Source organism: Loxodonta africana, chromosome 21 (genome assembly GCF_030014295.1).
Source record: "Loxodonta africana isolate mLoxAfr1 chromosome 21, mLoxAfr1.hap2, whole genome shotgun sequence".
Classification (NCBI taxonomy): Eukaryota; Metazoa; Chordata; class Mammalia; order Proboscidea; family Elephantidae; genus Loxodonta; species Loxodonta africana.
In genome coordinates, this window is record NC_087362.1 from 43,915,122 (window position 1) to 43,939,985 (window position 24,864).

The 24,864-nt window shown below is 47.1% G+C and overlaps 1 protein-coding gene across 4 annotated transcripts in view; it reads right to left on the reverse strand.

The window, feature by feature from the left end:
- ST3GAL2 (ST3 beta-galactoside alpha-2,3-sialyltransferase 2) overlaps positions 1–24,864 on the reverse strand; it is a 59,202-nt gene that overhangs the window by 33,169 nt on the left and 1,169 nt on the right. Inside the window, exon 1 of one of the 4 annotated variants that reach the window (XM_064273794.1) lies at positions 20,994–24,847. The exons of 2 other annotated variants lie outside the window; for them this stretch is intronic. The gene's annotated coding sequence lies outside the window, so the exon portion shown is untranslated. Of the gene's footprint in view, positions 1–757; positions 19,023–20,993; positions 24,848–24,864 lie in introns of those variants that run through there. One more of the 4 variants, XM_064273793.1, reaches the window with a different exon arrangement.

The window sequence follows — 24,864 nt, forward strand, 5'->3', positions numbered from 1 at the left end:
CTGTGGCTAGCATCTGAGGTCTTGAGTAGACTTGGCAGTCTGGAGGACTGTGTCTTTCAACCTATGAGACCTGACCTAGCTCCAGGTAGTTAGGGTCAGAGGAAGAAGCACTGCTTGTGCACCTGTTACCAGAACAAAAGTAGAACAGAACAGAATTGATTTGATCAATGCATACAGTGTAGTTAAGACAAAGGTGGGATTTGATTTTTCCCATACACTTATCTCTTGTATTACTAGAAACGTTACTTTTCCCTCCCTATCTAGGAGTTCTCATAGCTGTCTTACGCACGTCCCTTCGCTTCCCCAGTCTAGAACCAAAGTCTTCTACAAGCAGTTCAGCTTAAGTGTAGGCTGTAAGGCCTAAGTAAGCATCATTTTAAGCCACAGCCCAAGGGAATAGTTGACAGCAACTTTTTTCAGCCTACTTTCGAGAACCCCATCCCAGGTCCTAAGTTCAAGCAATATGTGGAGCACTTTACAGCCTTGCTACCCCAAATTTCCAGCCCTTATGCCTGGTTCCAGGCTCAGGAACCAGCAAGCCTGCAGCTTATAAAAACAGGGTGGTGGAGGCATGTGACCTCCTTTAACTTCACAAGAGCCCAAGGCTGATTCCTACGAGGCAGAGGCCAGACATACCTCCTCTCCCCAACCTTTTTACAAATTCTGACACCAGCCATTCCTCCCATGGCACTCTACTTCTCTGCTGGATTCAATGATTCACTGCAATGGCCATACAAAACTCACAGAGCATACTCACAGTTATGGGGTTTATTAGGGAAGTAATAGGTTATAATTCAGGATCAGGAAGGATTCAGGATACAGTTCTTCAATCAGTACAGCCTCTTTTCAGCCAGGCCCTCAGGTAGGCCTCTCTCTGGTGCTTGGCCCCTTAGTCCCTTGGCCCAGCCTCTGCCCTGCTAGGGCAAGTGTCACCAAGCTCTTTAGCTCCACCAAGTATCTGGGGCCACCCCACTCTGCCAGAAAGACTCAGTCAGAAGGCACTCAGCTTCCTCGTTCCATGGGTCAGCAAGCCTGCTGCCTTTGCTGCCACCGTTTCTCTGCCACTGCTTCTTGCCATCTCTTGCTGTCTTCCATGTTACAATTCCTCTGTCTCCCAGATCTAGAAGGTTCTCAGCACAGGGATCCTAGGTCCAAAGGACATGCTCCACTCTGAGCTCTTCTCCTTGGTGGTACTGGGTCCCCTTCCCCAACGCCTGAGGGACTTCTTTCTTCTTTTATTTCTTGTAAGATAAAAGGTGTGACTCAAGTAAGAGTATGACTTGAATAAGGGTGGTAAAGGTGGTGACTTGAGTCACATCCTCTAATAAGGCAGTGGCTCAATACATCCCACCCTAACCCTGCCTCATTAACATAGTGGACAACTCACTGTGAAACGGGACCATAACCACAGGTATAGAGGCTAGGATTTATAACACATCACAAAATGGAGGATAATTATATCAGATCACAAAATGGAGGATGGCTACATCATTACATAACTGCCAAATTATATCATTATATAACTCCAAACCAGTGAAAATCATGGCCCAGCCAAGATGACACATAACCTTAACTATCACAGTTTCATATATCTTATTTGCATAGTCCCACCCAATCACTGCATGGGAGTCACAAAGTCTATGGCTAGAAGAGCCATATTAAGTAATTCACTGCACTGCACAGCTTCATCCTGCTTTCATCTTTGTGTTCCTGTTGCAGTCTCTCCACAAGGATGTTTATCTTTGTGTGTGGCGGGGGTGCATTTCATCTTTTCCTGTATTACCGCTATGTATTTGGAGCTTAAATTTACAGGATTATCTTGACTGGATGAATTGAATTAAACTATCTGTACCAGGGAACTGGGGGTACCTACCAATATCAGTCCCCTGGGAGGGGATATCAAACCATCTCTAAGATGATTCATAGAACTCCGGCCAGCAGATTGAAGGAAGCTGATTGAGATAACCTAGCGTTGTTGTTGGTAGGTGCCGTCTAGTCAATTTGCTTCACAGCGGCCCCATGTGACAGGGTAGAACTGCCCCATGGGGTTTTCTAGGCTGTAATCTTTACGAGAACAGATCACCAGGTCTTTCTCCCACGGAGCCGCTGGGTGGATGCCAACTACCAACCTTTTGATTAGCACCTAAGCATTTAACCATTATGCCACCAGGGCTCCTTGCATGGACTGCTCACTGCTTAGCTCAACAACCATTCTCACCTTCGTCCTTTATAAAAAGATCCCCAAACCAGGCTCCATGCCCACACCTCATCTCTCACCATACCCTACCCTCTAGGGGTCATGAACTAATTTGGAACACATTTATTAAGATCCTACACTGAAGCTAAAAAGACACGTGTCTATCCTCCTTGCTTCAAATATAAGCTCCATGAGTACAGACCATGTTATTTTATTCTTCATCTCTGTATCACTGTAGGACTTAACATTGCTCTACGTATAGTTGTTGTTTTGTGGTTAGGTGCAATCAAGTCGATTTTGACTCATAGTGACCTAGGCATCAATAAATATTTGCTTAGTTGAGTATAATCTCTATATATCTGCTCCCCAGGGTTATAAGAATGAGAAGACATAACAGTTATGAAAAAGTGCTTTGAAACCATTTTTATAAATCCTACACAAGTGCGCCAATGGAAGTAATAATTATATTCTGCCCCCACTCTTCCAACTCTGACATTATAAAAATGAGAGCTTTCTCTAACTTCTCCTGGACCACCAAAAATCATCAGGAACAAACCAGATTTAGTAAATCTGAGGCAATGGGAAAGGGAGGGTGTGTGTAGAAGCTACAGAAGCTACTTGGACTGTGGGAACAGACAAACTTAAATGTTCTGCTCTTAAGTTTACGTCAGCAGACACATTAGGGCTGCTAAACTGGAACTCTCTCTGATTACTCCCCGAAGTACGTCAAGCTACTGCCTGTAGTCCTCCCTAACTAGGCTTTCCAGATCTTGCATCTTTTCTCCCCAGCTCAAAGTAGCTTTCCACAAGTCTTCCAAAATAAAAAAAGTGTCTAACCTTGGATTAAAATTCTAGCTTTTCTACTTGCTGACTGTTAACCATTTAATGTCTCCGATCTGTTTCATTATCTATAAAATGGGAATATCACCCACCTTGAAGGGTTTCTGTAAGGATTAAGGTATAAACCTCCTAGCTCAGGACTTGTGGTCCTGGGTTGGGCAGGGCTGAGGGCCACAGCTCTATTAGCCCCAGCCCCAACTTGGATGATTCCTTCTGGACTAGAGTCCGTGACCCTGCACAGGTATCCCAAGGCATAACCCCTCCTGCACAGCCCTGGCTCAGGGTCACCAGCACCACTCTCCACTCCTGCCTCTCCCAGGTCAGCACTGCCACTGTCTTTCTTCATTTCCTGGGAAATCACAGGCACTGCCCTACCCCCTTTTGCTGCCCCAGTGGCAGGCAGCAGCTGCCAGGCAGGCTGAGTGGATAGAGTAGACTTAAGGACTCAAGAGTCAGCACTACCTCAGTAGACCCTTACCCTTAGGCTGAGCAGAGAAGAGTCCTGTGTGTGTACATCTGTGGCAGAGCTCACAGGCCATTGAGTCTGTCACCTCTTCCCCAGGTGACACTTCACCAGGTCACATAGAACAGACACCTGACCTGAGCTCGTTCTAAACATCCCCAGTTGTCCACCCATCTCCAGCCACAGGTCAGCAGCAAGATTTCCGAAAAGACAAAGTTAATAAGGGGTTTCTCCCCAGGCTGAAAGCCTCATATATTAAGAGAGGCAGGAGATGGGTGGGAGATTACTAAAGGTAGAAGTTTGGGAGAGAACTCTAAGTTCCTTTGGGGACTTTTGCAGGAGTCTGGGAGATGAATAAATGGTGGTACTGGGGAGCCAGAGGAGTCTGGAGAGCTCAGGCTTTAGACCTTCATCTTCCTTGCCACATCTCTACCCTCTGACAATCTGCCTCCAAGGAGCAATTAAACTTTACCACACTATTCCCAGGGTCAAGAGACTATAATGCTTACAGTTGGTCTGACTTCCTCTAAAGATAAGGCTTATAGACAAACTGGAACAAAAGAAAACAGAGGACTCCCTGAGGCTATTGCCCTGAAACACTCATTAAACCTGGAACTGAGCCTATCCCCTGAGATCGCCTTTTAGTGAAATTGCAGAGTGGCACACAAAATAAAGGATATTACCGGTAAGATCAGTGCCCTACTTAAAAACCATCAGTACAAGACCAGAAAGTCAACAATTACTAAAAACCAAAGGTGAGAGGATAAGGGGGCAGGGAAATTATAGAGCACTAGAAGGGAACAAACTGAATACAATTAAAAAGAATGTTGACATGTTGTGATAAATGTAACTAATGTCATGAAACAATTTGTGTGGAAATTGTCAAATGGGAACCTAACTTGTGTAAACTTTCACCAAAACCTCAGTAAAATATTATTTAAAAAAAAAGATAAGACTCAAAGTACCAGGTGAGCTGGCTATTCATCACTGTTCATGATCCTTAACTTAATCATAGCACAAAGTATAATGAAGAACAACAGAGAAGATGCTCAAGGTCCTCATTTTCCTTCTGCACTTGTCTAGGTCACTGGAGTATGCTTTGAATCTCAAGAGAAAAGCAAAGAATGTGTTCAATCAGCAAATGTTTATTGATCAATACCAGGGGGTGGAAGTCAGCACAGGAAGAGCCCTAGTCTTCTCCCTCCTTGTCAGGGCCCACATCACTGCTCCTTGGCAAAGCCCTTCTTTCTAGGGCCTTGTGCATTCTCTCTAGAAACAATCAGGTCAGCTTCTTCCTCTTTCAAGGAGCACAGCAATAGAGTTCCTCTGTGTTAAGGATTCCCTCCAGCTTTTCCAGCCTGTCACCTGCCCATAGCCAGCCTTCCTCCAAGGAGGGTTGCCCTTCCAAGGGTATGTCAAGGGACAGCTGACCTCAGAGAACAGATCCCAGGTCTCAACGCCAGGCCTCACCCTCTTTCAAGAGGTGAGAGTTGGTGAGGTGTTTTCACAGCCTATCCTAGAGGCCTTTGTTGGGATATAACCAAAGCAATAACCACTACCACAGCATTAGAGCCGAAGGCAGAGCCTAGGGCTTCAAGAAGGAAGAGATAAATTCAATGCTCAACTTTTAGCATCACTTGGAGACAAGGACCATGCTCCCTGTCGAATTCACTCTCATCAAAAGAGCCCTCTTTGCTCTTCTCAGAAATATTGGTTAATCCGATTCCCCTCAACCCCTGACTTCCCCAAACACACATACACACTCTCTCCCCTGGTTTCAGAGGACCAGCCTGGGTCTAAGAGAAGGCTTGCAGGAGTCCCCCACTGCACTCCATCACCCTCTCCAGAAGAAGGGTGAAAAGGAAAAGATGTACATGGTTTCTCCATATGACCTTCATAACCGTCAACCCTCTCCTCTTCAACCCATGTACCCAACTGGCTAGAAATCAGCCAGTGATAATACAGCACATCACACCCAGAGGGGCTCCAGAACAGTCCTGGACAAGGGCATGTAGACTGAGAGAAGCTCCAGGTGACAAAAAGGCAAATGTCTTCTTGAAGGAGCTGTGCCAGGGTGACTTATATAAAACAGTGGAGAGGGCGCAGGGCATTCCCTCCCTAACTTCCAAGTTTTTTCTCCCAACTCTTAAATACCAATACCAAGAATTCCCAAATCTGATCAGTTCTCCCTCACCTAGGGGGAAAGGATAGGACGGGGCCTGTGCTTTCTACTATTGCTCTCTGGCCCCTTCCCAAGCCCGGCCTGTGCAAGGGGCCCTAGTCTGGATTCTATTCCTTCCCCCTCCTGTAAACACTGGAAGGTTGGTCACCCTGGAGAAGGCTCAATCCTGCTAGACCGCAGCCAGGGCTGATGGAGAGGGGCTGAGCTGGTGTGTACTTAGGGAAGAGAGAAGCTAGGCCTCTGGAATCCTCCAGGCCACAGTCTCTGGAGCTCGAAATTCCAGCCAGGCCTTGGTCCAGGCCGAGTTAAAAAACCTAAGTCAAAAATTGAGCATCTAAGGAAGACTTAACATTGTAAAAATGTCATTCTACCAAAAGCGATCTATAGATACAATGCAATTCTGATCCACATTCCAGCAACATTTTTTAATGACATGGAAAAACAAATCACCAACTTCATATGGAAATGAAAGAGGCCCCAGATAAGTAAAAGCATTACTGAAAAAGAACAAACTGGGAGGTCTCACTCTACCTGATTTTAGAACCTATTATAGCGCCACAGTAGTCAAAACAGCCTAGTACTGGTACAACAACGGATACATAGACCAGTGGAACAGAATTGAGAATCCAGACATAAATCCATTCACATATGAGCAGCTGATATTTGACAAAGGCCCAAAGTCAGTTAAATGTGGAAAAGTCAGCCTTTTTAACAAATGGTGCTGGCATAACCAGACATCCATCTGCAAAAAAAATGAAATAAGTCCCTTACCTCACACCCTGTACCAAAACTAACTCAAAATGGATCAAAGACCTAAATATAAAATCTAAAACAAAAAAGATCATAGAAGAAAAAATGGGAACAACGCTAGGAGCCCTAATACATGGCATAAACAGTATAACAAAACATTACTAAAAATGCAGAAGAGAAACAAGACAACTGGGAGCTCCTAAAAAATCAAACACCTATACTCATCCAAAGACTTCACCAAAAAAGTAAAAAGATTACCTAACCCAGAAAAAAAGCCCAGTGCTGTCAAGTCAATTCCGACTCATAGCGACCCCATAAGACAGAGTAGAACTGCCCCGTAGAGTTTCCAAGGAGCGCCTGGTGGATTCGAACTGCCAACCCTTTGGTTAGCAGCCGTAGCACTTAACCACTACGCCACCAGGGTTTCTCTAGGATATATTCCAAGGAGTGGGATTGCAGGATCGTATGGTAGTTCTATTTCCAGTTTTTTAAGGTAGTGCCAAATCGATTTCCAAAGTGGTTGTACCATTTTACATTCCCACCAGCAATGTATAAGTGTTCCAGTCTCTCCACAACCTCTCTAACATTTATTATTTTTGTGTTTTTTGGATTAATGCCAGCCTTGTTGGAGTGAGATGGAATCTCATTGTAGTTTCGATTTGCATTTCTCTAATGGCTAATGATCATGAACATATCCTCATGTATCTGTTAGTTACCTGAATGTCTTCTTTAGTGAAGTGTCTGTTCATATCCTTTGCCCATTTTTTAATTGGGTTGTCTTTTTATAGTTGAGTTTTTGCAGTATCATGTAGATTTTAGAGATCAGGCGCTGATCAGAATCTTTTTACCTACAGACTGGGAAAAAGTTTTTAGCTATGACATTTCTGATCAGATCAGACGGTGATCGGAATCTTTTTACCTACAGACTGGGAAAAAGTTTTTAGCTATGACATTTCTGATCAGCGCCTGATCTCTAAAGTCTACAAAGAGTCCAGAGTGGCTGGACTGGAGATACCAGGGGGAGAGCTGAGAGTGCTACACCATATAGTGCTTTATAGCCAAGTTTGAGTGTTATTTAAAGAAAGCCAATGAAAATTTCTAAGCAAGGGAGTGACATGGACTAATCTGTATTTTAAAACAATTGTTCTTGCTGGCATTGGGGAGATAGATGGAGAGGGGTGTTATGGATTTAATTCTGCCTCCCTAAAATATAAACTGAAGTCCTGGCCCCTGTACCTATGGATGTGATCCTATTTGGAAATAGATTTTTGTTATGTTAATGAAGAAATTTACCAGTGTAGGGTGGGTCCTAAACCCAATCACTTTTGAGTTATAAAAAGAGCAGAATAGACAGAGACACACAGGAAGAAAACAATGCCATGTGAGGACCCATCTTCAAGCCAAAGGAACACCACAGATCGCCAGCAGACACCAGAAACTAGGAGAGAGGCCTCAGAAAACTGACATAGTTAAGACCCTGAGTTGGGCTTTTTGCCTCCAAAACTGTGAGAAAATATATTTGTTCTAAAAGAAAAAAAAAAAAAAATTGAGCATCTAACCCCAAGAGTACAGCCCCTGGCCACCGTTTTAACTCATACTGAAGTCACTCCTGAGGGTCACCCTACAGCCAAATATTAGACAGGCCTATAAAACAAACAACACACGTAGTTCAACCATGTATACAAGACTAAATGCGCACACCAGCCCAGGCGTAAGGACGGGAAGGTGGGAAGCGACAGGAAAGCTGGACTTGAATGGAAACGGGAAACCTGAAGTTGAGATGAAGACAGCATTAACACACTGCGAAGTTGGCAACCAATGTTACAAAACGATATGTGTACTGTTTAATGAGAAACTACTTTGCTCTGAAAACTTTCATCTAAAAAACAATAAAAAAGAAAAAGGAAATAAATATCTTTTAAAAGAAAAAAAATGACATAAGCTTCATGCTTAGGTGAATAAGCAACCTCAGATGGCAGTGAGTCATCTTATCCAGTTTGGGGAAAAAATAAAGTTGCTACTTCCCAGTTGTATGACCCTCTCACAAGGAAGTAACTCTAAAGCATTACAATTTGTACCTTAAAGTTCATATTTTGTGACTTGTTTTAAGTCTTACTGCATAAGAAAGTTGTAATTTTTGTCATTAAATAAAGTACCTAAAAAGTCCAAAAAAAAGAAAAAAAATTGACCACCTATCCCCAGCTCCTCTGTGGGAGAGAAGAGGGGAAAGTGCGATGGGGAAAAGGGTAGCACTCTGAACTTGTAAGAAAGGGGCATGTGAAGGAGGGTGACTCACTGCTTCTTTGGAAGTCACATCACAAGACTGGGGTCTGGGGAGTCATTGCATATGCACAATCCAGCAGGATCCCAGGGCCCTCAGCAAACAAGAGGGCAGACACCAGAGCATCCTGGTTGATACTGGGACAGGCTTCGCCCAAAGCTCTGAGAATGCTACACCCCTGAGAATGCTGGGACATAAGGATCCAGAGGAAATCCTGGTGGCGTAGTGGTTAAGTGCTACGGCTGCTAATCAAGAGGTCTGCAGTTCGAATCCACCAGGCATTCCTTGGAAACTCTATGGGGCAGTTCTACCCTGTCCTATAGGGTCACAATGAGTCGGAATCAACTGGATGGCAATGGGTTTTTTGGTTTGAAGGATCCAGAGGGTGGCAACCCCGGTTCAGAGATTCTTTTCGGCTGAGAGTCAGGAGCAGCATGTTCACTTGGCTAGGCTACTGTCAGCATCGCGCTGAAAGGTGTAGATGAGAACAGGGTTATCTGTCATCAGCCCTTGTAGAATTTCAGTTCTTGAGGCCCAGCCAAGCTACCCAGGTAGAATGTCTTCCAGAGCCTCTGGGACCCAGGACGACCACAAAGGTGAATACCCAGGTTTCAAGAAGACTTAGCACTGGGCAAATTACTCCAAAGGGCTCCAACCGTAGTCAGGTGGGAACAGGTGGCTGTACCTAACAATACAACCTCCCTTTTCCTATCTACCCCCCACTGATATCTCTTTGTGAGGCAGTGGTTCTTTTGATTTTTTGCAACTTCATCCGAACATTTGGTAAGAAATGAGAGTGTTGTGCTTGCTGGCTGGCAGGCAGCAATTTGGCATCTGGATACGTGTAAGGCTCCCGGGCCCTGCCCAAATGCCAGGTGGGATGCAGAAAGTGGTGTTACAGGCTTGAAACCCACCTTTGTGGTCAGGTTCTTATCTACTTGGTTCATCAAGACTGGATAACTTCAAAGTGTTGTTTTTTTAATTTTTTGTTTTTAACCCAGAACAATCTTTTTCCCTACCCACCCAAAAAAGTTCTACCAACCAGGCCAACTTATCAGTTTCCATTCTTGTGGCCCAATGGGAGGAAGGAACCAGGTAGGCAGTCATCTGCAATTCCTGCCAAAATAGATGTTAGGGAGCCACTGGCCCTTTAATATGGCAGCTAATGGGCTAAGCTGGGGCCTGGGTGCCATGTCAAGAGGTGGATCAGAGTATAAAGCTTACTTAGAATAAAATCCACTCTCCTAGAATGTACAGCCACTTAGGTGCCAATCCACTGGGGGAGCCCAAGGAAGGAGCCCAAGTAAAGAAGAGTTGGGACTGGGACCATGAGGTGTCGAGTTGTTTTGAAGAGGATTCATGATAGTATGGGTCAGACAGTGCCTTAGGGAGACAGGCCAGATGCTAGGAACCAGAGATCCTGGCAAAAGGGCATGCACAGGTAAGCCAGCCCTAGAAGTAGGTAGAACACAGCAGGGTCACAAAGCCCTGGAAACAAATCAGTTTGTGAGCCTTTGTGAACCAGGCTGTTTTCACTCTTCGTACACCCTATCTTTAGCTTTCTTTTGTTCTCCTTTTATATTTAGTAATGTGTTTTGTAAAGGTCAGCCTGTGGCCACTATGCTAACGAAAACCCAAAGAAGGTGTATGTATCGGGTTTGAACCAGAAGCCTAAAGGGAAGCCATTGCCTGCTGTCTCCCCCCACCCCACCCCAAAAAGGAGTGGAGGTAGAGAGAAAAGGAGTAAAAGGATGGAGGAGAGCAGAGCTGGGCCCCTTGCTCAGTCACCGTATCCCATGAATGTCTCCTTTCCAACAGAGACCTCAGCAGTTGTTCTAGTTAGGAAGAGTAGTACCTGAGCTCAGCAATGTACTCTGGGCTTGGGGTCTCGTTGCTTAGCAAGAGGAGACTTCAAGTTCAATCTTGCACAGCCTTCTTGCCTTGGGTAGATCACCTCCCTGGGGCCTCTGGTCCAGAAAGGGAAGGCTGTCCCCATGAGGGGCTTTGAGCAATTTGAGTGGGGAATTATGTATTAACAACATGCTGGAGATCCTGGGGCTGTGGGGCTGTGCTCAGGAAGTGAGCTCTGTTGTGCTCAGGAAGTGAGGCGGGGCTCTTTCAAGTTTGGAACTGAATTCCTCTTTCATTCTGACCATCTCTCTCATGCATCTTTCTTCTGCTCTTCAGAGATTCGCTGACAGTCAGTTCTTCTCTCCTGAACTGTCTGCCTGCCCAGACTAACCAGCGTGCTCTCTCTGCCCCTCCTGCTCAGCTCTCAGAAGCCCCCTGGTCTGCCTGTTTCTGCCTGGGTCCGGGTGCTAAGTGGTCACCCACCCTTGTTTCCTTAGCTTGGCCACAGTATCTATTCTTCTCGTGGCCTCCCTCCTCCTCTGTGAGGCTGAAATGCAGTGCTGATGCCTCAGGTGTGTGGTGCTTCACAGTTTACTAGGTGCTTTCACAGACCTTGCATATTTAATCTTGGCAAGGACCACACAGGTAAGTTGGTCAGGCATTATTATGTCCATTTTACAGATGAGAATACTGAGGCCCAGGGACGTTGCAATTTGTCCAAAGATGCACAACTGTTGGGTAGCAGAGCTAGTCTTGCAACTGAGATCCTCTGGCTCTAGGCCATAGTTTACTACAGAAGTGTTAACTCACAGGTTCAGGTTGGGGTAGGGATGCCCCAGCCTCACCAAGGCAAGGCAAGGAGCTTGAAGGCAGGCCCTGGGCCTAACTTTTCACAACCCCAGGTCACCCTTGCACAGCCCCAGTCCCAAACAAGCACCATCATGCTAGCAATCCAAGGTACATAATAAAGCCAGATAACAAAGACCACAGTCTGTGTATTCCTCTGCTCCACATCCCACAAAAGTTGATAGCCATAATGCATGTCAGGATGGATATCATTTTGGCAGAGGGCTTATCACGCAGGCCAGATCTAGGAGGATGAATCACTCTTGTGAACGAACAACAGGGGCAGAGGTGCTCCTCGCTTCACCCGCCCTGGCTCCCCTCAGTGGAGGTGGTGGGGGTGAGGGTCAGAGGCAGTACAAAAAGAAGCCTCCCTCCCTCTTACTCATAGCAGCTGACATTGCCATTGGTAAAGTGATTACCTAGCAACATTGGGAATGTTTTTTCCGCCCAGGGGCCTTGCCTGAGTAGGTGGTAGCATATTATCAGCTCCTCTTTGAAGAGGAAGACTGCTCAGCCCCAGAAAGGGAGGAATAAAAACAAAAGTGTGTTGGGTGTGGCTCAGCCCCAGAGCTGAACTCTCAGTTCATCAGCCACCTGCCCTGCCTCCTGGAGCCAAACATTAGTGACAGTGGCACCAGATGGCACCAGGCTGGCACCTACAACACCTACTCCTGGTTCTGCCAAGCTGGGTCAAACTTTTGTATTGTCACAAATTGAAGATGATGGGGAACTGGGACCAAACTAGTGCTATTTGTCTTTCTGTACCTGAAACTGCCACCACTGTTCTAGGCCACAGGATAAGTGCATTCTCTTCCAAAAGAGAAGATAGAGGGACACAACTTGCCCTAGAGAAAAATATCCCAACATAATGAGAAAGCACAAGAGCCCTAGAGCTACTCTTATATCAGGCCCAAGCAAGAAACAACACAAGAAAAGGGTGAGCAATGAACATTTAGAAAGCCAAGATGAGCCAGCAGACAGAAAGTGGGAGGAGGCAGCACCAGGATAGAATCTGGACAGAGTTGGGTCAATGCCTCCTCTACTTACTGGGACCTGGTTGAAGCCACAGTGAGTGAGTGTCTTTTCCATCTCAGACCCCTTCATAATGCCAACCACCATGCAGATCACCTTGGGCCAACAGGAGGAAGGGACCATTTCCTATAACTTGTCATGCCACCTCTCTGTCCTATGGTCCAGGGGTTAAATCAATCACTTCTTGTGCATGGGCACCTGGGGAGACAAGGAAGCTCCTCCCTAAAAGACTCCACTTCATACTGGAAACAGCTTCCAGCCTACAAGGCAGAAGACCTGTGTTCTGGTCTCAGTTCTACCTTTTGGTTTTAAGATCTCAGGCAAATTTCTTTTTCTTTTTTTTTTTTTTAATTGTACAGTAGATGAAGGTTTACAGGACAAACTAGACTCTCATTAAGCAGTTAGTACACATACTGTTTTATGACATTGGTTAACAACCCTATGACATGTCAACACTCTCCCTTCTCAACCTTGGGTTCCCCATTACCAGTTTTCCTGTTCCCTCCCTCCTTGCCCCTGGGCTGGTGTGCCCTTTAGTCTCATTTTGTTTTATGGGCCTGTCCAATCTTGGCTGAAGGGTGAACCTCAGGAGTGATTTCATTACTGAGCTGAAAGGGTACCTGCGGGCCATACTCTCAGGGTTTCTCTAGTCTCTGCCAGGCCAGCAAGCCATTGAGCAAATTTCTTAACCTCCACTTCCTGAATGGGATGAATGGGATGACTCAATGATTCTAAGTTCCGTTCTACATTCTAGCATGTGGTTTTTAACAAGGTAAATTAATAAATGGCAATAAATCCTTATTAGTTGTCTACAGGAATGTTTCTGACACATAAGTCAGTCCACAGAGTTACTGCAAGGTCTCCATGTATCCAAATGCAACCTAGCACTGTCTGCTACCCCCATACATGATGTCTTTATGGTGGAGCCTAGCATCCATCTCCCCTTTTATTAACAACAACAACCCCATTTTCCTTTGGGGAACCATCTTTCCCCAAATTTTCCATCTCTGTGCAATATAACTGAGGCCTGGATGATCACAGCACCAAATACATCCAGCCAGAGTACTTCGTCCAGGGGCTGGGCATGGGCCCCAATTCAGAGTGACTCCTAGGACTCCTCTGGAATCCTGGGTGGAGATGCTGAAAGGATGGAGGCCTGCCACTACAGGCAGGCACCTCATACTATATGGGAATTAGAAGTGGCATCAACATGGAGAAGAGCAGAGGTGAGATAGATGCTGTTTGAGGCCCTCATCCACCTGGCATGAGGCCAGCCATACCCTCAGGTATGTGAGTCAATAGATTCCCTTTTATCAAATGCCACTTTGAGTTGGATTTTTGGCCCTAGTAACTGAAAGAGTCCAAGTGATACAATCTTGCCCACACCTACAACTACTTTCCACTTCACTTAAAATAATTTTTAAAAGCGACTTACTGTATTGCTTGCCATCTGATGCAGAAGGGGTACCATGAATTTGTTCCAAGAACTCCTGTCCTTAAGAGGTCAACTCAGCTCAAGGGGGCACAAACCCACAAGAACAGAAGTAGAACTGCCCTCAGAGGACCTGGCCAGGGTGTGGAGGTTCTGGGATTCTAGTCAGTGGTTCAGTTCTGGCCAAGACCCAAGTCCTTCTCCAGCCAGAGACATTGCCCAGACTTGCAGATGGTGAGAGAGGCTCTGAAAAGCGTGGCCTTCCAGAGTGGCCTGGGGTCAGCACTGCCCACTGCCAGAGTCCCCAACCACAGAGAAGACTCAGCAAGGGGCTCTGTCTTTTGCTGTCCAGCCAGACCCTGAACCAGCTAAAGTGGTTCAGGTCAACTGAGCTATTTAGTCAGGGAAAGAGATGACCCCAGACATGGCAGGCAATCAAAAGTCAGGACCCTAGGTTCCATTCCTCCTCTTGCAATGGATTTTGGGGAGAATCCTTGCCAAGCCTGTTTCTCAATCTGGGTTTTCAAATAATGCCAGATCCTTGCCTGAACTCCAGACCTCTATAGCCCACTGTCTTAGTTATCTAGTGCTACTAAAACAGAAATACCACAAGTGGATGACTTTAACAAAGAGAAATCTATTCTCTCACAGTCTAGGAGGCTACAAGTCTGAATTCAGGGTGCCAGCTCTAGGGGAAGGCTTTCTCTCTCTGTTGATTCTGGGGGAAGGTCCTTGTCATCAATCTTCCCCTGGTCTAGGAGCTTCTTAGCACAGGCACCTGGGTCCAAAGGATGTACTTCCCTCCTGGTTCTTCATTCTTGGTGGTAGGAGGTCCCCATCCTCTCTGCTGATTCTTTTATATCTCAAAAGAGACTGACTCAAGATACAACCTAATCCTGTAGATTGAGTCCTGCCTCATTAGCATAACTTCCTCTAATCCCGCCTCATTAACATCAGAGGTAGGATTTACAAGGCACAGGAAAATCACATCAGATCACAAAATGATGGACAACCACACAATACTGGGAATCATGGCCTAGCCAAGTTGACACACATTTTTGGGAGACACAATTTAATCCTCTTGATCCCACTCCTTACATAAAAAAAAAGGGTACCCAAAAGTACCTCAAGCTCAACCTTCTTTTTGTGCCCCAATTTCTGGGAAAGGGACCCCGCCCATCCAATTCTGAAACCTGGGGGTCATCTGTGACCACTTCTTCCTGTGATCTCCCAGATCCAATCCACTACGCAATCCAACTAAGGTTTACCACCTAAGTCTCTCTCTAATCTCTCTGTTTCTCTCAGTATCTACCACTAGTCCAAGGGACTGCCATCCTTCACCTAAAACCCTCACATCTACTGAAAAGATCCCTCCATTTCATTTTCCACAGGGAAGCCAAAGTGCTTTTCAGAAATGCAACCCTCAGGCCCCCATCTCCAACCCCTCCCAGCAAAAGAGCCAGCCCTCCCTGGGACAGCTTCCCAGTGCTCTGGGGCAAAGGTGGAACTCCCCACAGGCCCCCTGAAGCACTCTGCTTCCATACCTCAGAGGCTGGCCTGGCTTTGAACCCTAAAGATACAGATTTCTAGGTGGTGAGAGGCCTGGCCCTCTCCTCAGTGGCCCCGAGTTGAGCTGGCTGAGGATCAGGGCAACTCAGACCAAAATGGGACAGGAAAAGCCTGTAAGCCCTGGTCCCACCCCTGAAACACCCAAAAACCCTGTTCCCATTGAGTCGATTCTGACTCATAGTGACTCTAGAGTCGGAGGAGAACTGCCCCATAGGGTTTCCAAGGAGCTGCTGGTGGATTCGAACTGCGACCTTTTGGTTAGTAGACGAGCTCTTAACCACTGCGCCACCAGGGCTCCCAAACACCCAGGTCAGGCTTCAAATCGGTTCAGTCTTGTCAGGATAGACTCCTCCCCCAGTGCAGACCTCATCTGACCACAGATAGGAAAGCTGGTGGCCAGGCAGGGGAAGCCCAGCTGGGTTGAAGCCAGGCACTGTGTATTTCAGGAAGGAGAGCAGCAAGAACAGCACTACAATAGACTGTCAGCATCTGTGGGGCTGTCTAAGAGACAGCAGCTGTAGAGAGTATAAAACTCAAGGAGTCTATCTCTTCCCTCTTATCAGACTGACTCTTGGGCAGCCTCACAGCCCGTGGAGAACAAACAGGGCCATTAACAACCCCTCCCACACTTCCTACGAGCACAATCCTTGTATGACCAGCCCAGCCAAAGGCCAGTCTGAAAGCCTGCACTTCCCTTCCTGCCAGGGTGGGTCTTGGGGCCCATTTCTCAGCCAGGCCCCTCCATCCTACCCCTCCATCCTGCCCCTCCTTATTGGGCAATGATCCAAGAAACATTATGCTCTGCTCAAACCAGTCTCCTCAAGGGCCCCAAGGCCCCACCCCTTCCTTCTCTCCTCCACCTACCCCACCCATTCCAGGCATGTTCTCAACTCCTAGAGGACTCAACATGTGTATGTACGTCTGACCAGGCAGCTCCCACGATCAGCCTGTGATCCCATCCCCACTCTGGCTCTGTGAAAAAACCTGGCTAAAGCAGAGTACAGGGAGTGATGGGTGGGGCAATTTGGAGCAGAAAAAAACAGAAACCCAATAAACAGTCACCCCAGGGTCTACGAGGTAGCCAGTGTGGGAAGGGAAGAATGCAATGAGACCTGCTGGGTGCCTCTGTGTGAACCCAGGACTGAGCCAGACAAGGGCTAGGAGGTGGTAATGAGAAACTACTGGGAATGGGAGGCACGGAAACAGCTCCCTTTGCTGCAGGAGCCCAAGCTCTCCCAAGATACCAGAGCAGGATGGCTGCCGTTAGCGCATCTAAGCAGGTTAGAGGCAGGCCAGAACCAATTCCCACAGACAACTAGGCCTCACGGTGGCATCCTGGCCCCCAGTCCCATCTCCCACTCAGGATATTGTGCTCCTCTGTCAGGTCTACCAGAGTGTGGGAGAGGGAATCCCTGAGCAGGCCTTTAAATTCTTTATTCATAGATGAGGAATCTGAGGGCCAGAGAGGGGCAGCAACTTGCCATGGGTCACACAGCACCAAACCCCCTCTGAGTCACACCCACCAAACTACCTCTGGGCAGCTAAGGCAGCAAGAACCCTGTATGCATCTGACCAGACTGGGCCCTGGACTGTGAAAATCATCGAGGTGCCCCCTGATCAAACAAGGTGCTTGCTTCCTCTTTGGAAGAGCCAAACAGCCCTGTGCTGAGGCTCTCAGGCCCTCAGCCAGATTAGGCCTTCACCTGGGCCTTGCTGGCTGCCCACAGAGGGCCTACTGGCTCCTTTCCCTGTTCCCACAGGACGAATGGCAAGGTAGGCCCACAGATCCAAGGTAGGATGGGCAAGAACTACTAAAACAGGTGGTATGGGTGGAAGAAGTCACCCTTCAAAACCTCATCCAGGCATGAAGGAGGTGAGGAACCCAGACAACTGGGTATATATCCTCTATCCTAACCACAGGAAATGCCTCCTGAGAGATTAAAATTCACATTTGCCCTACATGTTTGCCCACTGCTGCTTTAAGGTCAAGTACAACTTACTTTTCAGGCATTAAGGAAATTCCTTCAAACAGCTGCCACTTGGCCTCCCTGACACAAACTGTCTACCCTGCTCCCCACTTTACTGTATCTTCCTAAGGAGTGCCAATGGTGGCTCCCCCTTCCTCATCCCCTTCAGGTTTTCCCATCTCTAGAACCATGTCCCCCTACCTGTGGTACGTGGGGGCCCCTCCTGAGCTAAGTTGGAGGCCCCAGCAACCAGCCAGGGCTAAACAAGCATGGGTTCTGGGAAATGCCAAACCCTCTGGGGCAGGGGAAACCCTGGTGCCATAGTGGTCAAGTGCTACGGCTGCCAACCAAAGAGTTGGTAGCAGTTCGAATCCACCAGGCGCTCCTTGGAAACTCTGTGGGGCAGTTCTACACTGTCCTATAGAGTCGCTATGAGTCGGAATCGACTCAGTGGCACTGGGTTGGGTTTGGTTTTTTTGGTCTGGGGCAGGAAGGAACACTAAGAAGGTCTACCCGTAGAAACTCCCTAGTGGCCTGGCAACCTGGGACCCACACTGCTCCTAGAAACACTCCCATTCCGAAGACAGATAAGATGGAGGACTCAAGAGAACCTCAGGGCTCTCTCTCCCTCCCTTGCCTTTCCCACACACCCGAAGAATTCCCTTCAGTCGCTGTCTGTTTTGCTTGCGCAATCAAAAGATTTCAACAAAAGCCCACAGAAACTTTCATTTCCTCCTGACAAGCTGGTTCTAATTCACCATGTGTTATCACATATAGGTATTTTTTCCTTAGCTGAGCTTAGGTAGGATTGAAGGTTGGGGTGAACCTCTCACTTATGTGGGTAGGGGAGATGTCAAAGTTATACAAATGTCCCTTTCAAGCCCAAAGGAGCTACACTGCAGAGGAGGAAGGAGGAGGCACTGGGTGGAGCTGTAGGAGTTTAGGAGAGAGGGAATCCCCCTTGGTCACAATTCCCTTACCTGTGCCTCTTCCTACATTCCTCCTCTGGTCTTCCCCCTTCCCCTCTTTTAGCCATAAAAACAAATAACTTCCACAAAAATAAATAACTTGTTGATTTTTCCTCACCAGAACAGTTGCCTCTAGACCAATTAAAAAAAAAAAAAAAATAGCTATTTGTATTTGTTGCTGATTTTCTTCCTCAAAAGACAGCAGGCCTGCTAAGGCTGGGAAATTGTTTCCTGCCCACAGTGCCAAGACTTAACACCTGAAGGATTCAAGACAGAAAAAGCAGAGCAGCATGAGAATCTGCTCCTCCAGGATCCCTGGATCATTCCCCAACACCTTGGGGTCTCCTCCCCTCCCTTGAGCCCTGCATCAGCTGACATTTAGGGGCACGAAAGGCCTTGTTGCCTGAGGACACCCTCACACCCTCTGCTAATAGCCTCTGCCTTGACCACATAAAAGTAGGATTGTTTTCTATGTTCTTTTTAGTATGTTTTCCCCCCAATCCCAGAAATGAAGAAGGGAAAGAAACAGAAAGGATGCTAATGGGCAAACATCATAACCCAGAGACAGGACCTGAACAAAGAACTACTGGCTAAAGAACAATGCCCCTCAAGGTCAGAGACCCACGTCCTGCTGTGCAGTAACCTCCCGCTTCTTCCCCATCTCCCTCCCTGCTCCACACCCCTCCCCACCCCAAGCAGCTGGGTGACTGAGTAAATCTGTTTCCCTCTCTAGGCTTCCTCATTTGCACAGAGGATCACATCCACCTGAAGGAAGAACTGGGTTGAGGATCCTCTTCAGCTTCTTCAATATCTGACACTAGAACTTTGTTTTGTGTTAATATTACCACTGTACACATAAAAATTTAATATTAATCGACACAAGCCCAAGAGACAGAAGGGGCCACATGAACCAGAGACGACATCATCCTGAGACCAGAAGAGCTAGATGGTGCCCGGCTATAACCGATGACTGCCCTGACAGGGAACACAACAGAGAACCCCTGAGGGAGCAAGAGACCAGTGGGATGCAGACCCCAAATTCTCATAAAAAGACCAGACTTAATGGTCTGACTGAGACTAGAAGGACCCCAGTGGTCATGGCCCTCAGACCTTCTGTTGGTCCAGGACAGGAACCATTCCTGAAGCCAACTCTTCAGGCATGGATTGGACGGGACAATGGGTTGGAGAGGGATGCTGGTGAGGAGTGAGCTTGTTGGATCAGGTGGACACTTGAGACTATGTTGGTATCTCCTGCCTGGAGGGGAGATGAGAGGGTAGAGGGGGTTAGAAGCTGGCGAAATGAATACGAAAAGAGAGAGTGGAGGGAGGGAGCAGGCTGTCACATTAGGGGGAGAGTAATTGGGAGCAGGTGGCAAGGCGTATAAAGTTTTTGTGTGAGAGACTGATTTGATTTGTAACCTTTCACTTAAAGCACAATAAAAATTATTTAAAAAAAATTAATCGACACAAAAATAAAGAAAAATTACAGACAATCCTTGCTACTCTGAGAGATCAACGTTTTTGGTCTTTTTTTCCTAGCTTCCCTGGCTTCTGGGTTCACCTGATTGTACATGGTAGTATCCACTGCATTAATTTACGGCAAAATAAAACCAGCTGCTGTTGAGTCGAATGCAATTCAGCTACCCTATAGGGCAGAGTAAAACTGCCCCAAAGGGTTTCCAGGGCTGTACATCTTTACAGAAGCCAACTGCCATATGTTTCTCCCATGGAGCGGCTGGTGGGTTCAAACTGCCAACCTTCGAGGTAGCAACCAAGTGCTTAACCACTGTGCCACTAGGGTTCCTCAATGGGAAAATACTGCATATATTTGAATGCCAACAGCTGGAATTAGGGACACACTCCTCTTCCCTCCAGGAAAATGACCTTGTGCTCTGAGAAGCTGTGGTTTATCAAAGTACTTTGAGCACAGCTCTTCCTCCCCCACCCCAGAGAATGGTGACTGCTCCTGTAGGAGGGAATTTCCCCAGTTCTAGATCTAGCTTGAAAGCCGGGGTGGCCCAAAGCCCAGTCTGTGCCCTGGAGTCCTACGAGAAATCTGCAATGGCAACATGAAAGCTCATAGACAATATGTTGTAATTACACATAATGATGTCTAAACAAACAAAAAGTACTTTGGAATGGCTGGTTAGGGATACACATAGAAGAGTCCCTGGTGTGCACTGCCTAACTGGAGGAAAAGTCTGCTTCCCCCAGAGAGCAGGCAAAGTTCAAATCCACTCCTTGTGAAATGTCACTTGGAGGTGTTTACCCTAGTAGTAAGCAACAACTTATTGATAACAAGCATTCAGAGCAGAAAGGAAGGAAAACCGAAGTCCCCAGAAAGCAGGTCATTTAACTGGTAAGGGCTCAGGTATGTGGCAATATGGCGTGGGGGAAGCTGGGGCCTGGGAACTGAAAGAAGGGAAAGGGGAAGGAAATAGAACCCCGATCCCTGGCTGCAGATTTTCCTCCAAGTATGAAAACAGAAAGACCACAAACATGCTGAGCCCCAGCTGCTTTCAGGACGTTGAGAGCCCCCAGGGCTTGTAGTCCCACCGCCTCAGGGCTGAGGCTCCAAACATCAGGAAGTTTAGGTTCAGAAATAATGAGCTCACCAGGATTCTGGGTGTGCTGTCAGCATCCCACATGCAGCTACTGCAAACCAAGGGCACATCATCTTCTCCTGCAAACTTCCTCCTTCTGACTGCCCATTTTAAAGGAACCAATTCTTACCCACCCAGGCACTGAAATACCAAACCCGAGCCAACTGTCTGTTCTGGTAGATGATATCTACTTTTGCAATCACTCTAGAATCAGTCCCCTCTTTACCATTTTCACTGCCAAGTTCAAGCCATCATTACATCTCAACTGAACCAAGTAACTCCCTTCCTACTTTTCTGTGTTCTCCTTCCCCATTTTCTTCGTCCCATCCCAACCCAGCCATGCCTCACTGCCAGTCTCCCGCTGCCTGCTCAGAAATTTGTCAGAACTAAGCACGTCCTCCCCATGCTTAGCTAGTCCTTTTCTAGCACCTTTCTGGACCGATCTCTTGTAGTGTCCATTTCCTCTTCTTATGGGCCAATGAGACATTTTCTCCCTGGGATTTGAATCCCAAGCAGTGATAACAAAATTACTGAGAACAGCTGGAGCATATTTATCCTGGTGACAGTGATACCCTTAAGAGGGTGACCTTTGGCTCCTGCTGAACCCACTCGAGGGCCCCTAGAGCAGACCTGGGTTTCCAGTCATCTGTCTGATTCTGTGAGCTCCCAAAGCCTTCCAAGGAAGACATTTCCTACTGAAGTTTGCCAAGTTGTCACTTCCAACCAAACAGGATTTTCCCACTGCTTTCTGAAATATGCCCCCTAAACTCCATCCAAAAGGGGGAATCCCTACCCATGCTCTGTGATGGCCTCTCTTTGCACCTGTTGGCCTGCACACCTTTCCAGCCCATGGGAGCTGCTGGAACCCTATCTGCTCCTTCAAGGTCCAACCCAAATGCCTCTCTTGAGCCCTATACAGGGATAACTTCTACCTCCTTTAAACCTACAAGCCAATGCCTGTACCTTCTGCCTCCCACTGTAGATACTGGTATACTTGTCTTATCTCCCTCCCAGAAGACATTGTTGCAGCCTCCACAGCACCCAGCATAATTTCAGGCTCAATAACTTTCATCAAACTGGAGATGCAGACAACACCAAAGGACAATTACACATTTGCTGGACAAGACAAGCTAGTAAGTGGCTAATAGCATAGGGTTTGCCATCAGAAAAACCTGGGTCTGAATCCCAGATCCCCCCACCTACTAGCTAAGTTTGGGCAAGCCTCATAAGTTCTGTAAGTCAAACTTGCAATGTTGCTGTGAGGACTCAATAACACATGAGTGCATCTAGCACAATGCCTGGCAAGTAAGTAATAAGCACTTGATGAACAGCAGCCATTATCTGAGCTACTAGTTTAACAGCTGCTTCATGGCAGGTCTAGAAGCATGAAACCTGAGGCTGTTGTATGACTCACAGAGCATATATCTTTTCCTAAGTAACCCTACCTGGATCTATATCTGCCTTATAAATCTCTGGCACAAATAACAACAGGTAGAAATTGTTTTGCAAAGTACAAGCACAATATACTTGTACTAATGTACTCGTTTTATCCCCCACCCAGAGGACAGATTCCTCCTGCTTTTTCCAACATTCAGAGATTCCCTAGTGTTCTGTCCAGTGTCTAGCCATGGCAGGACTTCACTGGGCAAGCACCCCAACCTGCTTGGTCCAGGACACAGGCGCAGGACAAATGAGGACCTGGCTTCACATCTGCTTCATCATGTCCACATGACCATCCTTTTCCAGAGCCCTGGTTCCTAACTGTCCTATTTGGTCACAGGGCCTTCCTTCAACTGACCATGAGGCAGTGTCTGCTATGAAAGGAAAAAGCCAAAGCAGCGCAGCTGCCAGAACAAGCTCCGGTGGGAAATGAAGGAGAGAGAAGTCTCCCTTAAGACTTTAGGTCTCTCTGGATTAATCTCCCAAGCATCTGTAATGGCCCCAAAGCAGTGGTTCTCAAAGTATAATCACCAGGAAGTTGGGTAGAAATGCAAATTCTCGGGCTCCACCCAGACCCACTGAATCAGAAACTGAGAGTGAGACCCAGCCATCTGTGCCTCAACAAGCTTTCCAGGGGATTCTAATGCATGCTCAGGTATAAGGAACACTGCCCTAGGTCTTTACCATAAGTCCCTCCACTTTAACTCAAATATTTACTGAACACCTACTATGTGACAGTGGGGACAGTGGTGGTTCGTTCAGTGTTAGAATTCTTGCCTTTCATGAGGGAGACTTGGGTTTGAGTCCTGGTCAATTCACCTCAAGCCCAGCTATCACCCATCTGTCAGTGGAAGCTTGCATGTTGCTATGATGCTGAATGGGTTTCAGCAGAGTTTTCAGACTAAACATGCTAGGAAGAAAAACCTAGTGATCTATTTCTGAAAATCAGTTAATGAAAAACCTATAGATCACAACGGTCCGATCAGCAACTTATGGAGATGGTGCAAGACCACGCAGCGTTTCGTTCCATTGTGCATGGGGTCACCAAGAATTGGGGCCAACTCAACGGCAGCTAACAATAACTAAGTAACATGATCTGAGCTAGGTGATGGTACTTCAGAAATAAAGATACCACCCTGCATTGAAGAACTTCCACAGTCTAATGGGGGCCAAAATCAACTACACAAATACCGCCACGAAAAGGCAGAATGTCATATAGGACAATGGAAAGAAATCCATTCCCAACTCTCTCTCCAGACCCTACTCTTCAGATGTTCTCTTGCCATGACTGGGGGAAAGAGAACACCAGTTCTGGGAAGACCAAGCTGCCTCACCTCCCTCACCCCCAAATCTCCGTTTCAGTTTTGTCAATCCTAGGTGGCCTTCTCAAGAAAGGTGACCCTCACTACAAGGAGGCATTTCGAAAGTCCACATACTTGGGGGGAAAGGGATGCTTCCATGAGACCACACCCAGTGGTTTTTAAGTCATTGCCATCGAGTGGATTCCAACTCATAGTGACCCTATAGGACAGAGCAGAACTGCCTCATAAGTCTTCCAATGCTGCAAATCTTTATGGACGCAGACTGCCACATCTTTCCCCTGAGGAGCAGCTGGTGGGTTCAAACTGCCGACCTTTTGGTTAGCAGCCACACTTAACCACGGCACCACTAGTGCTCCTCTAGTGGTTCTTAGGGGCTTTCAAAATGGCTCTATCTGAGGACTGGGTTCAGAAAGTTTCTAGGGGCCCATGAGCATGCCACAGCCAGCATATCACAACAGCGCATTCCTGGGCAGGGTCACTCCCACAGGCCCCTGGCAAGCTTGCACCACAAGTGTGCAGATGCAGACATAAACACGTGCCGACAGTTGGCCCCCTGGCCTCCATTCCTCCATTCTCAAGTTACAAGGTTAAAAGCACCCTATTCACAGCTATAGGGGAAGGGTGAGAGTATGCTGAAGCAGGAAACCATCTGGTTCAGATCAAGATTGCTCATTCAGAACCCCACCAAACTCCTGAAGCCTCCCAACCTTTCTGGATAGCTCATAGGTTTCCCACTGGGAAACTGGGGATGAGTCTAGAAAGGGACAACCCAAAGGAAAAGTTGCCAAAGGAAGAAAAAAGAACAAAAAAAAACTGAATTATACAGGCAAGTCTGTGCTACCTCTCTGCACCCTGGTTCCCCCTTCCCTTCAAATCCTAAACACCATGACTAAACTTGAGGTCACCGCCTACAGACGCCACGCCTTCCTCCACAAAGAGCTCAGAGTACCTAGCAGCCATCCCTCCCTGAACTGGCAGCCCCCTCCAAAGTTAGCAGCAGAAGCCAGATGAGGCTTAGGGGTGTGGTTTCCCAGCCTTCTTTTATGCTGCCATCTCCTTAAGGTATAAGCCCACCAGGCGTAGTGTGAGGAAGGGACGCTCAACCAGCTCTCTAGACAACT